The 13,054-nt window shown below is 35.1% G+C and overlaps 1 protein-coding gene across 1 annotated transcript in view; it reads left to right on the forward strand.

Annotated features, from left to right (window-relative positions):
• The first annotated feature begins 233 nt into the window (after positions 1–233).
• Tbcb (tubulin-binding cofactor B) overlaps positions 234–13,054 on the forward strand; it is a 49,638-nt gene continuing 36,817 nt past the window's right edge. Inside the window, exon 1 of the mRNA XM_090400644.1 lies at positions 234–326. The gene's annotated coding sequence lies outside the window, so the exon portion shown is untranslated. The remainder of the gene's footprint in view (positions 327–13,054) is intronic.

Raw genomic sequence — 13,054 nt, forward strand, 5'->3', positions numbered from 1 at the left:
ATATCTTGTCATCTTTTCTCTCGGTAATAGTCATTAAGCCTTTATATATATATATATATATATATACCGGGAATTTAAATAAAACTGAATGATGTAGCTTCATTAAACATCAAATGGAAATTACTGTCGTGATCTGTTAACCTTGGAAAAGAACTTTTTTTTTTTTTTTGACTAGCATGCAGGGCTATTTGATATCAAAGCCTTCTTTTGTTAGAGGGCGTGTTATGCTTCCTGTTTCTGGTTCCATGATATAACATCAAATAATTGTGTACATGCCAAGCTTCGATAAGAAGCCGTAGGAATTTGCGCTATCCATTTAAAAAGACGTGAGTATTTGTATAAATTATCCATAGAAATTTTGATTGTTTTATAAATGTGATGTGTGTATCAACCTTTCTTCTTTTTTTGTAGAGGTATGCGTTTATAATTGTGTTCTATAATTTTATGTTTATAATTTTATGTTCTATATAGTTAAACAAAAAAAAAAAAATCTTATTTTTCGGTTTCGCCCGAACTTATTACAGAAAACACTAGTCATCTGCAGATATATAAGTGTTAAGCATGATTAGTAAGTAAAACCAGGTCTCTTATTTTAATCGGATATAGCATGTACTTAGCAACAACAGGAAAGCTAGTTTTTCCCACAACGATATCTGTATATTAAGTATAGTGCCCTGATTTTTATCTCTTATTTTTTTTAAGTGTTAAAGTAACAGATAAACCATGCGTCTATATTTCATGCTTCGAAAGTAGGCTATATTAGTCATTAAAATAATAGTCTATATTTCTGCTTTCGCTTTTTTTTTTTTTTTTCATCGTATGTCATACATGCCGTAAAGCCCGCAACAATAGCCACCTGATTTGCAAAATGTAATATTATAACAGAAATTATTTGTTTTTATGCCGTACGACTATCGAGTACAATGAGGCAACGGTTACTGCCTATGTTTTTTTTTCTTTCTTTTTTCTATAAATCTGATCACATTTGTTACGAAAACCATTTAGAAATGTTTCGTATCTACAGCGCTTTTTTTTTTTTTTTTATATACTTCTGCCCATTATACGCATAACTTCATGACAAACTTCATTAATGGAAAATTACATCAGGGATTTTAATATCTTTTCGGCTTTGAAATAATGTTGCATTCAATAGCCACTTAATTTGAATAATTTTTCTTGTTTTGTTGCAATAAATATCAGTTTCCACCTATTAAAGATTGGAACAATCAGGGGCGGCTCGTGCATAGGTACTACGTAACTGCAGCACCCCCAATTTTTCTCGATATATAAATATATATTTATTAATTTATTTATATTTGCTTGTAATATTTAATTTTATCATCAGCAATCCTATACAATTCTCTTATTTTTTATAAAAAAAAATAATAAAAATCCATCTTGTAGCACTTAGGAGGGCGAAGGACGCTAGCAGCACTGTGTTTATTACAGTGTCATATTGCTACGCGCGCAAGCATATACACGTCATAGTGAGATGCGAGCTATTAGCATAATGCATCATTGTCCGTCTCGCAGTTCCACTGTTGTTTATATGCAGTTTGCGCCAGTAGTAGAGTGTTCGTAGTGCTTATCGTGTTTACTCCGTCTCTTTAAATATTTGGACCTTGCAATTTAAATTGTAAATCCATTCCTTTAATTGTAATTAAAGGAATGGATTTTATTTTTAAGTAATTTTGAATTATACTAAACTGTATAATTTTATCGATAATAAACAATATTTTTTCATGTTTAATTTTTTTTTTTTAATTTTTACCATAATTTTGATATTTTATCCAAACACGTACACACTGTACTTAGCGTGTGTGTATATTTCGAAACTTGCAGCGCCCCCACGATTTCAAGCCACGAGCTGCCACTGGGAATAAAAAATAACACTAACTCTGCATACATTGCTGCTCTTGTTACAATTGCATTATTGTTGTGATGCCCCAGTAGATTTTTTTGACAGTAGCATAGGAGAGATTCGGTAGTATAAGCACGGTTGCCTAAATTCCAGTTGCTGGTTATACTCAGTGTATACCTTGTGCTTCTTATGCTAGCTCTGAGTAAGACTGAAATTTGTTAATTTATATTTTTTTATTGTTCTTACTGAAATATAAAGTGCTCTTGTATCACCTTGCAAGATACATGCCCTTTATCGTTGCATATACCTGGATTCTGCCAATCCTCCAAAAGAACTGAAGAGGAGCCACTCAATCAGGAATGAGGCAGGTTTTCCTTCCAGAAAATTTACCCTGACTAAAAATAGATGCAGCTGACAGGGCTAATACATTCTCTTCATTGTTCATATCTGCATAGTTCTTCACTTTAAACAAACTACTCATACTATTTGTTATTTAAGTATTCTTCTTTATCTATTGTGTAAAAGTAGTTAATTTATTCCTGCTAGCTAGCTAGCAAGAAACGAGTTAACATTATGGGCGACTTTAATTATGATAATATAGACTGGAAGCAAGAAACTGCATCTGGGGTAAAGAAAATTAATTTTTGGAGTTTTTGAAAGATAATTACCTTAGGCAGCACGTAACAGAGGGTACACAAGGATCAAGAATATTGGATTTGATCATCTCATCAGATGATGTTATTATAAATGAAGTGTCAAATCTTCCACCAGTTGGTGAGAGTGACCACGAGGTGATCACATGCAGGGTGACCAGTCATTCGAGGATGTCTGTTAGAAAGGGATATATGTGGAATTTTAAGACTAGTAATTACGAAAAGCTCCGGAAACAGCTTGCGATAATAAAGAGGAACTGGATGGAAAGGATACCAATGCTGCTTGAGCCATACTCAAGAACTATTTGGTGGAGGCAATATCAGAGTGTATTCCAAGGGTCAAGAGGGTAAATAGAGTGGGTGTAAAATGGATGAATCAAGAGATAAAGTATGCAATCTGGAAGAAGAAGGTATTATGGAAGAAACACAAAATGAGTATTTATAACAACCAGTTGCATGAGAAGTACAAAGAGCAGACGAGGAAGGTGACTAGCTTGATAAGGGTAGCAAAAATGCAGTTAGCTAAAGCGGCCAAAAAAAAATCCTAAGGAGTTTTTTCGATATGTCGCCAGTAGAAGAAAGAATGATTATGGTAGGATAGGATGGGATTGATTGGTGAAAACGGAGGAATGATAACCGCTGCGGAGGATATAGTTGAGATATTTAGTGAGCAATTTCTAAAGGTATTTCGTTCTTGTGAATGTGGCATCATGCAGAATTTGAAAGGAGGAACTGTAAGTGAACAGGAGGTATATGAGGAATTGAATAGACTTGATGCTATTTCACCACATGTCTTGAGGGAATGTGCCAAATAGTTAACATCTTTTGTATATCTTTACAACATGAGTCTCCCACTGGGTCAAGTTCCAAAAGAGTGGAAAGAGGGTAAAATTGTTCCAATTCTTAAGGGAGGTGATAAGAGTAAGGCTTTGAATTATAGACCAGTCTGTGTCTGGAGTTGTGGTCAAGGTATTAGAGAAGTTAGTTAGGAATAAGATTTGGAATTTAGTTGACAGCAGAAAAATATTCTTTGGCGGCCAGCATGGATTTACTAAAGGAAGATCATGCTTTAGCAACCTGCTTACTTTTTATAATAAAGTGATGTGTTGGATAAGGGTGTTGCGTATACAGTGGTATATTTAGATTTTGCAAAGGCGTTTGATAAATTGCCACATGACAAGCTGGTAATTAAATTGGAACGGATGGGGCTGAACAGTAGATTGGTTCGCTGGATTGGAGATTGGCTGTCTGATAAGTATCAGCGAGTTGTCTATGGAGGAGCAATATCCCAGAAGAGGAAAGTTACTAGTGGTGTACCTCAAGGGTCCATTTTGGGTCCATTGCTGTTTATCTGGAGAGGTCTGAATGGTGATGTGCAGTTGTTTGCAGATGATGCAAAGTTGGGGAGAGCTATCAGGAGTAGTGTGGATGCTGTAGCTATGCAAGAGGACTTGAATACACTGGCTGAATGGGTAAATAAGTGTTGATGTCAATTCAATGTTTCAAAGTGTAAGGTTTTGAAATTTGGGAAGCAGAGATGGGATGTAAAGTACGCAATCGATGCAAATATCTTGGAAGAGGTAGAGGAAATGAGAGATCTGGGAGTGATTGTAGACAAGGACTAAAATTTCGGGGAACTGTTACTAAAATAGTGAATACAACACAGCGGATAATGGGAATGATGTGGAGGACATCGACTTGTAGAAGTAAGGATGTTACGGTTCCTTTTTGTATAAGGCTTTGATCAGGCCACATATGGATTACTGTGCACAGATCTGGTCACCTGGTTTTCAAAAAGATGAAATTGCATTGGAAAAAGTTCAGAGGCAATTGACTAAGGTGGTTTCTGGTCTCTGGAATGTAGAGTATGAAGACAGATTGACAAAATGCAATTTGCAGAAATTGGTCAATAGAAGGAAGAGGGGGGGATATGATTGAGACATATAAGCTGTTAAGAGGTTATTACCAGATTAATGTCAGGGAGGTTTTGTGCAGAATGGGTGAAGATAGCAGGAGAACGAGGTCATTCCTGGAAGCTGTATAAGGAGGGTGTGAGCAAGGGAGTGAGGAGCAGGTTTTTGCATGGAGAGTGGTGAGTGATTGGAATGCTTTGCCTGAGAGTGTGGTGTGTGCAGAGACAGTGAATATGTTTAAGGCACAGTATGATAAACTGTGTGTGTATAGCAGTGGACCTCCCACGATGAGTCTTTGACTCCATGGACGTTTTTATAATAATAATCATTCTGTGCTGTTATCTTTTGTAACAGTCTACTTTTGTATTATATCCTAAAGAGAACGATCTGCAGGTCTTAAAGTGCATTGATAATAAGCAGTCTTTTTCTTTCTCTTTTCAACTTTGCCAGTCCCTGATACTGAAGTACTGTTGGGATTACCATTTAAAAAAAAACATTCCTGCACTGTAAAATTTCTTTCATACCATAACTTCATTGTAATACAACATTTAAAATAGGCAATTAGATTTTGCATGCCTTAAAACTAGTAGATTTTAGATAATTACCATATGCACATTATCTACGTATTATATTATTTTTAATATAATATATATATAACATGATAAAAAAAAATAAAAGTAATGCTAAAAAGAGTGCCATTGGTGAGAACAAGAAGGCTAGCCCTGCTAATGAGGTTATTGGAGATGTGGAGGAGGTTAATGAATATGAATTAACCTCCAAAATAGCAAAATTAAAGCAGATCATCAGAGAGATGATGTGGGAATTAGAAAAAGTAGAGGTGTTTAAATGAGCATAGGAACAAAAAGAAAATTAAGCAGTGAAACAACAAAGCATGGAAACAGGTAAGTCAGGAAGTAACAGAAATCAAGTAAGTGACGTTGTTTGTAAAAAGAAAGAAGTTATTTGGTATTGTGACTCTATAATAAAACTTGCTATTGATGAGTAAGTTATAACTTCAATTTTTCCTGAAGTGAAAATTAAGAATGTAAAGGAAGCAATTCAAAAACAGAAAAGTAAACAAAATTATAATTGTAGTAGGTACTAATGACTTAACTAGCAATAAGTTCAGTATGAGAGAGGACATGAAAGGGTTGTTGGAAGAGTCGAGAATGAAGAGTGAGAATCGTCAGTATTTTACCTCAATATCATAAAAAATAAATTAAGAACAAGGGTTATGATGGCAAACGATTCAATGTGTAGGCTGTGTAGAAGGAACGGATGTGAGTTTTTGGATGTGTGGAGCAAGTATGAGGGAAGATTGGATTTGTATAAGAGAGATGGCCTACACCTGAATGAGTTTGGTATCAGGAGCCTAGAAAAACTAATAACTGGTATGAAACTTAACACAGAGTTAGGAAAACTAAATTATAAAGGGAAGAATGGTGAGAATGTGAGTGTAAGAGCAACAATGTTATATAACTGTGTTAATGATGGGAATCGGCTTTGTCATGGAAACGGAAAGCAAAGCAAGTATGAAAAGAAACTGGCTCTGTGTGCTAAAGACAATCTACAAGAATTCTGTATGTGCTGCAAGTAAAAAAAAAACTCTTCTAAATGCAGATGACATGAGGGTTACAGATGCAGAAGAGATTGTTCAACTAATGAGTGAAATTAAAAGCTATCCACCTGGTGTATGCAACATTTAGCTCGCTGCTACCTCTTCAGAAAATGAAACTGAGGTATATGAAGAGGAGATATTCAGTTTGTGCAACAGCTCCAATAAGAATTCAGCAATAGGGACTGGTGGGATATCAGCACATGTGCTAAGAGTGTTCAGCTGAACTGCCTATTCCTTGAACAAGGTTGTTTAATGAGTCTGAGAACAGGGAAGATTCCAGAGGAATGGAAAGAATATATGGTAATTCCATTGCATAAGGGTGGTTCAAAGACCAATGTATCCAACTATCAACCAATTAGTATCTCAGGAGTGGTGTTGGTGAAGATTTTGGAAAAATGGTTAGGGCTCGCATTCAGAAATGGGTGGACAGTGAATTTCTACTTTGCAATGAGCAACATGGGTTTACGAAGGGAAGGTCATGTTTTAGCAACTTGTTCACGGTCTATAACAATGTTACCATTGAACTAGACAAGAGAAATGGATACACCATAATATTTCTGGATTTTTTTAAGGCTTTTGACAGAATACGGCATGATAGATTGTTGCATATATTGGAGAATATGGGGTTTGGATTCTAGAATATTAGCAGATAAGAGGATGGCTCACTAACATATCAAAAAGTGATATATGGGGAATGCGAGTTTGCAAGATTTAAGGTAACCAGTGGTGTACCACAAGGATCAGTGCTTGGTCCACTGTTATTCAGTCTGTACATTAATGATATTGAGAAGGATTTGATAAGTGACATACAGCTATTTGCTGATGATGCAAAGATAGATAGGGTAATCAGGAATGCTGCTGATATGCAGTACTTGCAGAATGATTTGAATAGGTTGGAATTGTGGACGTGGAGAGAATGGATGTCAGGAAATGTAAGGTCATTCACTTTGGCATGATTCGGTATCCAATGTTGTATTATATTGGTGGGATTATGCTTGAAGAAACTGATGAGGCTAGGGATCTTGGAGTGTTAGGAGATATGAAGTTCAGAGGCCATGTAGCAAAGATTGCAAATAAAACTCAAAAGATAATAACAATGCTGAAACAAACTTTTACATGTAAAGATAAGGATATCATTTTGCCTCTTTTTTTTCCAACCTTGATAAGACCTCACTTGGACTGTTGTACACAGGTCAGGTCTCCTGGTTTTCATTGTGATTTTGATATATTGGAGAGTGCAAAGGAGTCCCACAATCCTGATAATTGATATCAGGATTGTTGTCTACTGATTATAAAGATAGATTGAGAATTTGTAGACTGCAGACACTAGCAAACCAGAGAAACAAGTGATGTGATTGAGACTTGCAACCTTCTGAAAGGGTCATACAGGATTTCAATTGATGGAATTTTTCAATTTATGGAGAGTGGGAAAAGGACAAGAGGGCATCCTTGGAAATTAAAAGTTTTCAAGCACCAAGAGTAGATAGGATAAGAGGAGAAATTATAAAGAATATAGGTGAAATCTTATGGAAAGAAGAAAAAAATGCCAAATAATTAGAAAATTGGAATAATCCAACCTAATAAGGAATTACATTATTGAATGTGACATACAAAATTTTATCAAGTATGATATATAAAAGATTAGAACCATATATAGAAACAATAATAGAATATCAGGTGTGGTTTCAGAAATAAAAGATCCATAATTGATTAATATATTTCTGCTACAAAATGTATATAAAAATGTTTAGAATATGGTATGGAACTTCATTATTTATATATTGATTTTCAACAAGCATTTGATAAATTAGACAAGAAATAATACATAGCTTAAACACTGGGAATATCAGGAAAACTAATTAGATTAATTAAAATTACATTAGACTGATCCAAATCAGTAGTTAAAATATAAGGGGAATTAATGGACCCCTTTGAAATAAACTGTGAAATAAGACAAGATGTACTTTCAACGAGTTTATTTAATTTGGTACTTGAAGCATTAATAAAGTTAAATATGAGAGGATTTATTAATAAAAATTATGTGCATATGTAGATGATATAGCAATAATTTGCAGGAGACATTTGATCTATAAGAGAAATTTGAAGAGCTTAATAGAAATGCTAATGAAGTTAGATTACAAATTAATGAACAGAAGACTAAATATATGCAATGTGGAAAGACAAATAAAAATGTTACAAGATATAATTTGGTGAATACAGTTTTGAAGTTGTAGATAATTTTTTAAATATTTAGGTTCATTAATAACTAATAATATATCCCAAGAAATTAATGGTAGAATCATGGCTGGAAATAAGTGTTGTTATATTTATAGAAAGTTGATGAGTAATAAGATTCTTAATTGTAATTCTAAAATAAAACTTTAAAAAACAATTATAAGACCTGTAACAACATATGGATGTGAAATGTGGCCATTAACACAAATTCTATTCTTATCATTTACATTTCACGGTTTTAACATCAGCTTTTTTCCACTTGGTTACAAAGTAAATTATACTTGATAAAAATTGTTTAATCCTTTACTCAAATGTAAGCAAGTAGTTCACACATGAAGTATCCTCATGACTAGGCTACTTGTATATAGAGGCTGAATTCACATCAATTGCCTCAGTATTTCATAATGCAAATTATGAAATATTGCTTCCATATTGCTATGCATTATGGGAGTCACTACCTAGACTGGTTTAGACATTTAGTAAGGTCTCATTAGTGGGAGCCAGATCCTGAACTAATGCAGAAGACAAGCTTCTATATACAAATAACCAAGTTGTGAAGATAATTCATGCATAATTTTTTTTTTTTGGTTACACTCAGATAAAGAATTAAACAAGAATGTAACTTCTTGTCATATAAATTACTTTGTAGACAAGTGAAGTCTTTCTATTACTCTTTCTGATCTCCAGAGTATTTTATTTTAATGAAAGTAATACATCTTTTTATTACTTGTATATGGAAAATGTAAGACTTTTGCATTAATTCAACCTTGGTGGGCTCTTACTGACTATAGATGCAGTTTTTTTTTATTGATGTGGTTTTCTGCTGAAGTGGTCTTGATTACCACATTCCAATGGATGTTTGCTTGTGGCATAGTTTCTACTGATGGTCTTGATCAGAGCCCTTTATTGGGGCTGTATCAAGACCATCAGTAGAAACTGTGATGTAGTAGATCAAAAACCTACCACCCACTGAGCAAAACATCTAGGATGTTTTGCTCGGTGAGTGGTAGGTTTTTTGCCTGTCACTCAGTGGAACCACTGAGAATCTTGAAGTGATTGAGAATTAATCAGAATGATCCCTTGGGCTACTTATTGAAGTTATTGATATTATTATTATGGGTATCTCCATGGAGTCAGACTCATCGCAGGAGACCCAAACTAGCAAAACAATATCTGTCATCTCTTCTTGAATTAATTTACAGACGAAGAGCTCACAACTAAGTCAGGCAATGAATTCCACTCATTCACCACCCTCCAGGCAAAAAACCTTGTTCTAACACCTTGTTAACCACACTCTTTAATTTCCGGGGATGACCTCTTGTTCTTCCATCACTATGACACAGCTGAAACATTTCCCCTGCATCAATCCTATAAAAACCTTTCAATAATTTAAATGTTTCTATCATCCAACCTCTACAATCCACAAGCTCTCAATCTATCAATGTAAGGAGCATTTTGTACATCACTCACCAACTTAGTCACTCTTCTCTGAACCCTCTCCACAGCCTCCTCATCTCCAAGGTATCCAGGTTACCAGACCTGAGCACAGTAATCCAAATGTGGAAGTAGCGCCTCCGTAGCGCAATTGGAAGAACGACGGTACATTGCGCCCTTCGATTGGAATAGGCCTAATTTCGATTCTCGTCGCGACGGGAGGAATCTTTATCTGGTCGATTTCAATCGAAGGTGAGTTAGCCGATCTCATATGGAGGTAGCAGGGTTTTTTCTCCCGGAAACTCGGGTTTTTCATCCCGCATACATACAAATCGGCCCATCAGAACACACGCAATTTACAGACAAAAATTACTAGTTGTGGTGGTGTTGGAAGTGGGCGGTAGATGGCGTTGATGGAGATGATTCGTAGTAGAGGTTAGGTGTAGAGAGAATTGTAGATGTCCTCCCACGATGAGTCTTCGGACTCCTTGGAGGTATCAGGAATAATAATAAAAAAGTATCAACGCTTTATAAAGGGGAATAATAACCTCTTTATCTCTGGATGTCAGTGTGTTCCTCAATAACCAAGTAATTGTTAGAAAGTTGTTTTACTTATTTTATTTTGTTTATTATTTATTCATTACTTAATTTATTCATTACTTGATTAGTTTTGTTTCTCATTTAAAAACCTTATTCAATTAATCCTACTGACTGCTCTTTTGTTAAATATTTATCTTTTGTGATTTATTCTTTTACTTTTATCTTATTCTTATATCTAAGATTGTTTCCTTTTCAGATACTGGCAAATTTATATTTTGCTGCACCAGCCAGTATCCTATAGTAGAAAAGATCCTTACTCAGGGAGACAATACTAGATTCTTAGCTTTCTTACACAATACTTTATTTAAACTGCCATATAGATTCAGATTATTGCAGTTGTGACCTAAATCTATTATATTCACTCTCTAAATCCTTCCCACCAAAATAGATTCTATTTTTATAAGTGGTAAGTTGGAATCGTAATCAGGCATGACTGACTCAGGTTCAGGTAAATATGACATATTTATTGGAATATCTAAAACACAATACAAAATTCATACTCAATTATGCTCAATACTAAATAAACTCGAACTAAGAGATTAACACATTCTAAACTAATTAAATCTTATAAGGCATACTAAACACAGTAACTGCACATTGGGATATAGATAGCAAATGAAGTTAAACTAAATTCCTTTCAATAGTATTACTCGTAAGAGAAAACTAACAAACATTCTAATATTACTGAGATACTAAATTCTACTATTCTTATCGCATGAAGTTAATCCTATCGCATACAAAATTTACAAAAGATCTCTTCCAAACAATTCTTCTTACTCTCAAAGGAGGTTAACTTTCTAATTTGAGACCGTCCACAGAGTTCTTTAGAATACAGTTCTTAATTTCATATTCATAAACAGTCTTCTCTCTTCTAATGAACTTTCACACAAAATAGAGTAATTGCACCTTACCGAGCCTTTTCCGTGTCGTTCAGCACCACGTGTATGCCTGGATACTTCTCATCTATTTGGCTGTCCTTACGCCAACTTAGGGGTTATGCTATCTTCATTCCTTCTGCCAAAAACGGACTCAAATCTTTTGCTTTTCAGGAACAACTTGACAGCTTGATTCTGCTAGTACTGGAATTTTTGCCTTCAGCTTTGCATAGAATCCTACTTCATTTTAAGAACGCTCTCAGTCCGACATCTTATCACAGACTTCACCCCCCCCTTTTTTTGCGAAACTTCCCACTAACTTCCAAGCCATCAAAACAGGAAAACGTTACGACAAGAGAGTCTTCCGATACGGGCTCAACCCCTTATATTCTTCTATAGAGTGCCTTCTTTTCTCAGTCCACCTTTTTGCACACGGCCCTTATCTTTTCACCCCTTTGGGTTCATCCTTCCCTTTTATGACGCTGTTATACTTGGATTCACAGAATACGTGGCAATGTAATTTTCCGAGTAAGCTATAGCTGCCAGCGTTACGCTATACACGTGTAGCTTTATGCCTTCCAGGAATTATTACTTAGCAACTTTTAGATGACTCGTAGTAAATTTTACATAGCTTAAGTGAGGCTTAAATTTAAATCAGATTATCTCTCTTTTTAGACATACTTAAAAATGAAATCTTAATATAATCACATCAGCTTAAATATAAGGCACTTGAAATAAAGAATATAAATTTTACATAAAGCGAAGAGGTTTCACTTTTAATTACAGCTGATGTGCAGGTATTTCTCTTTGTCAACAAGTTTTATATGTTAGATTCCAAATGAATGATTTCTTTCCAAGATTCCTTCATTTAGGATCTAACATAATCCTATGTGCAATCTTGGACACCTTAGCAATGTGTCCCCTGAACTTCATCTTCCTATCTACCAACACCCCTAAGTCCCTAGCCTCATCAATCTCTTAGAGTACTGTTCCATCAATATAGTACACAGCTGGTAATCTTTTAATCCCAAAATACATAACTTTACACTTTTCCACATTGAACTGACATCCATTACCTTTTTGCCCATTATACCAGCTTATTTAAATCGTCGTGCAAACTTCCGACATCAGCTTGATTTTTTATTGCACTACCCAACTTTGCATCATCAGCAAACAACTGAATATCTCCCTTTAAGCCATTTCCTATATCATTTATATACAAATTAAACAACAATGGCCCAAGCACAGAGCCCTGAGTCACACCACTGGTCACCTGCCTCATCTTGAACTCTGCTCCCCCATACACCATGTTTTGGTATCTCTCCCTGAGCCATTCTCCTATTCATATCACCAATTTAGTATCCATTCCCATCTGCTCCAATTTGCGTAACAGTGTTCCATGGGGTATCCTGTCAAAAGCCTTAGCAAAATCCAGAAGTACCACTGTGTAGCCAGTTCCTTTGTCCAACTCAGATGTCATTCTATTATGAAAAGTTAATAGACTGCTAAGGCAGGATCTACCTTTTTAACAAAACCATGTTGGCCTCTATAGAGTATCATATCCTGATCCACCCATTCTTGAATTTTGTCTTTAACCAACTTTTCCAATACTTTTACCACTACTCCTGAGATGGTGATTGGTCTGTAATTAACTACTGCAGTTTTAGAGCCACCCTTATGCAAAGGAACCATTTTGCTTAACTTCCACTTCCTAGGGACCATACCAGAGTTCAAACTTAAATTAAATATCCAAGTAAGAGGGGCTGACAATTCATTTGCACATTCATGCAACACCTGAGCTGATATTCCATCTAAACCTACAGCAGTGTTTGCATTTAAATTTTGCAATATATTAAATGCCTCTG

The sequence above is a fragment of the Typopeltis vanoorti genome, chromosome 11, assembly GCF_054136105.1.
Source record: "Typopeltis vanoorti isolate ZY-2024b chromosome 11, IOZ_Tvanoo_1.0, whole genome shotgun sequence".
Lineage (NCBI taxonomy): Eukaryota > Metazoa > Arthropoda > Arachnida > Uropygi > Thelyphonidae > Typopeltis > Typopeltis vanoorti.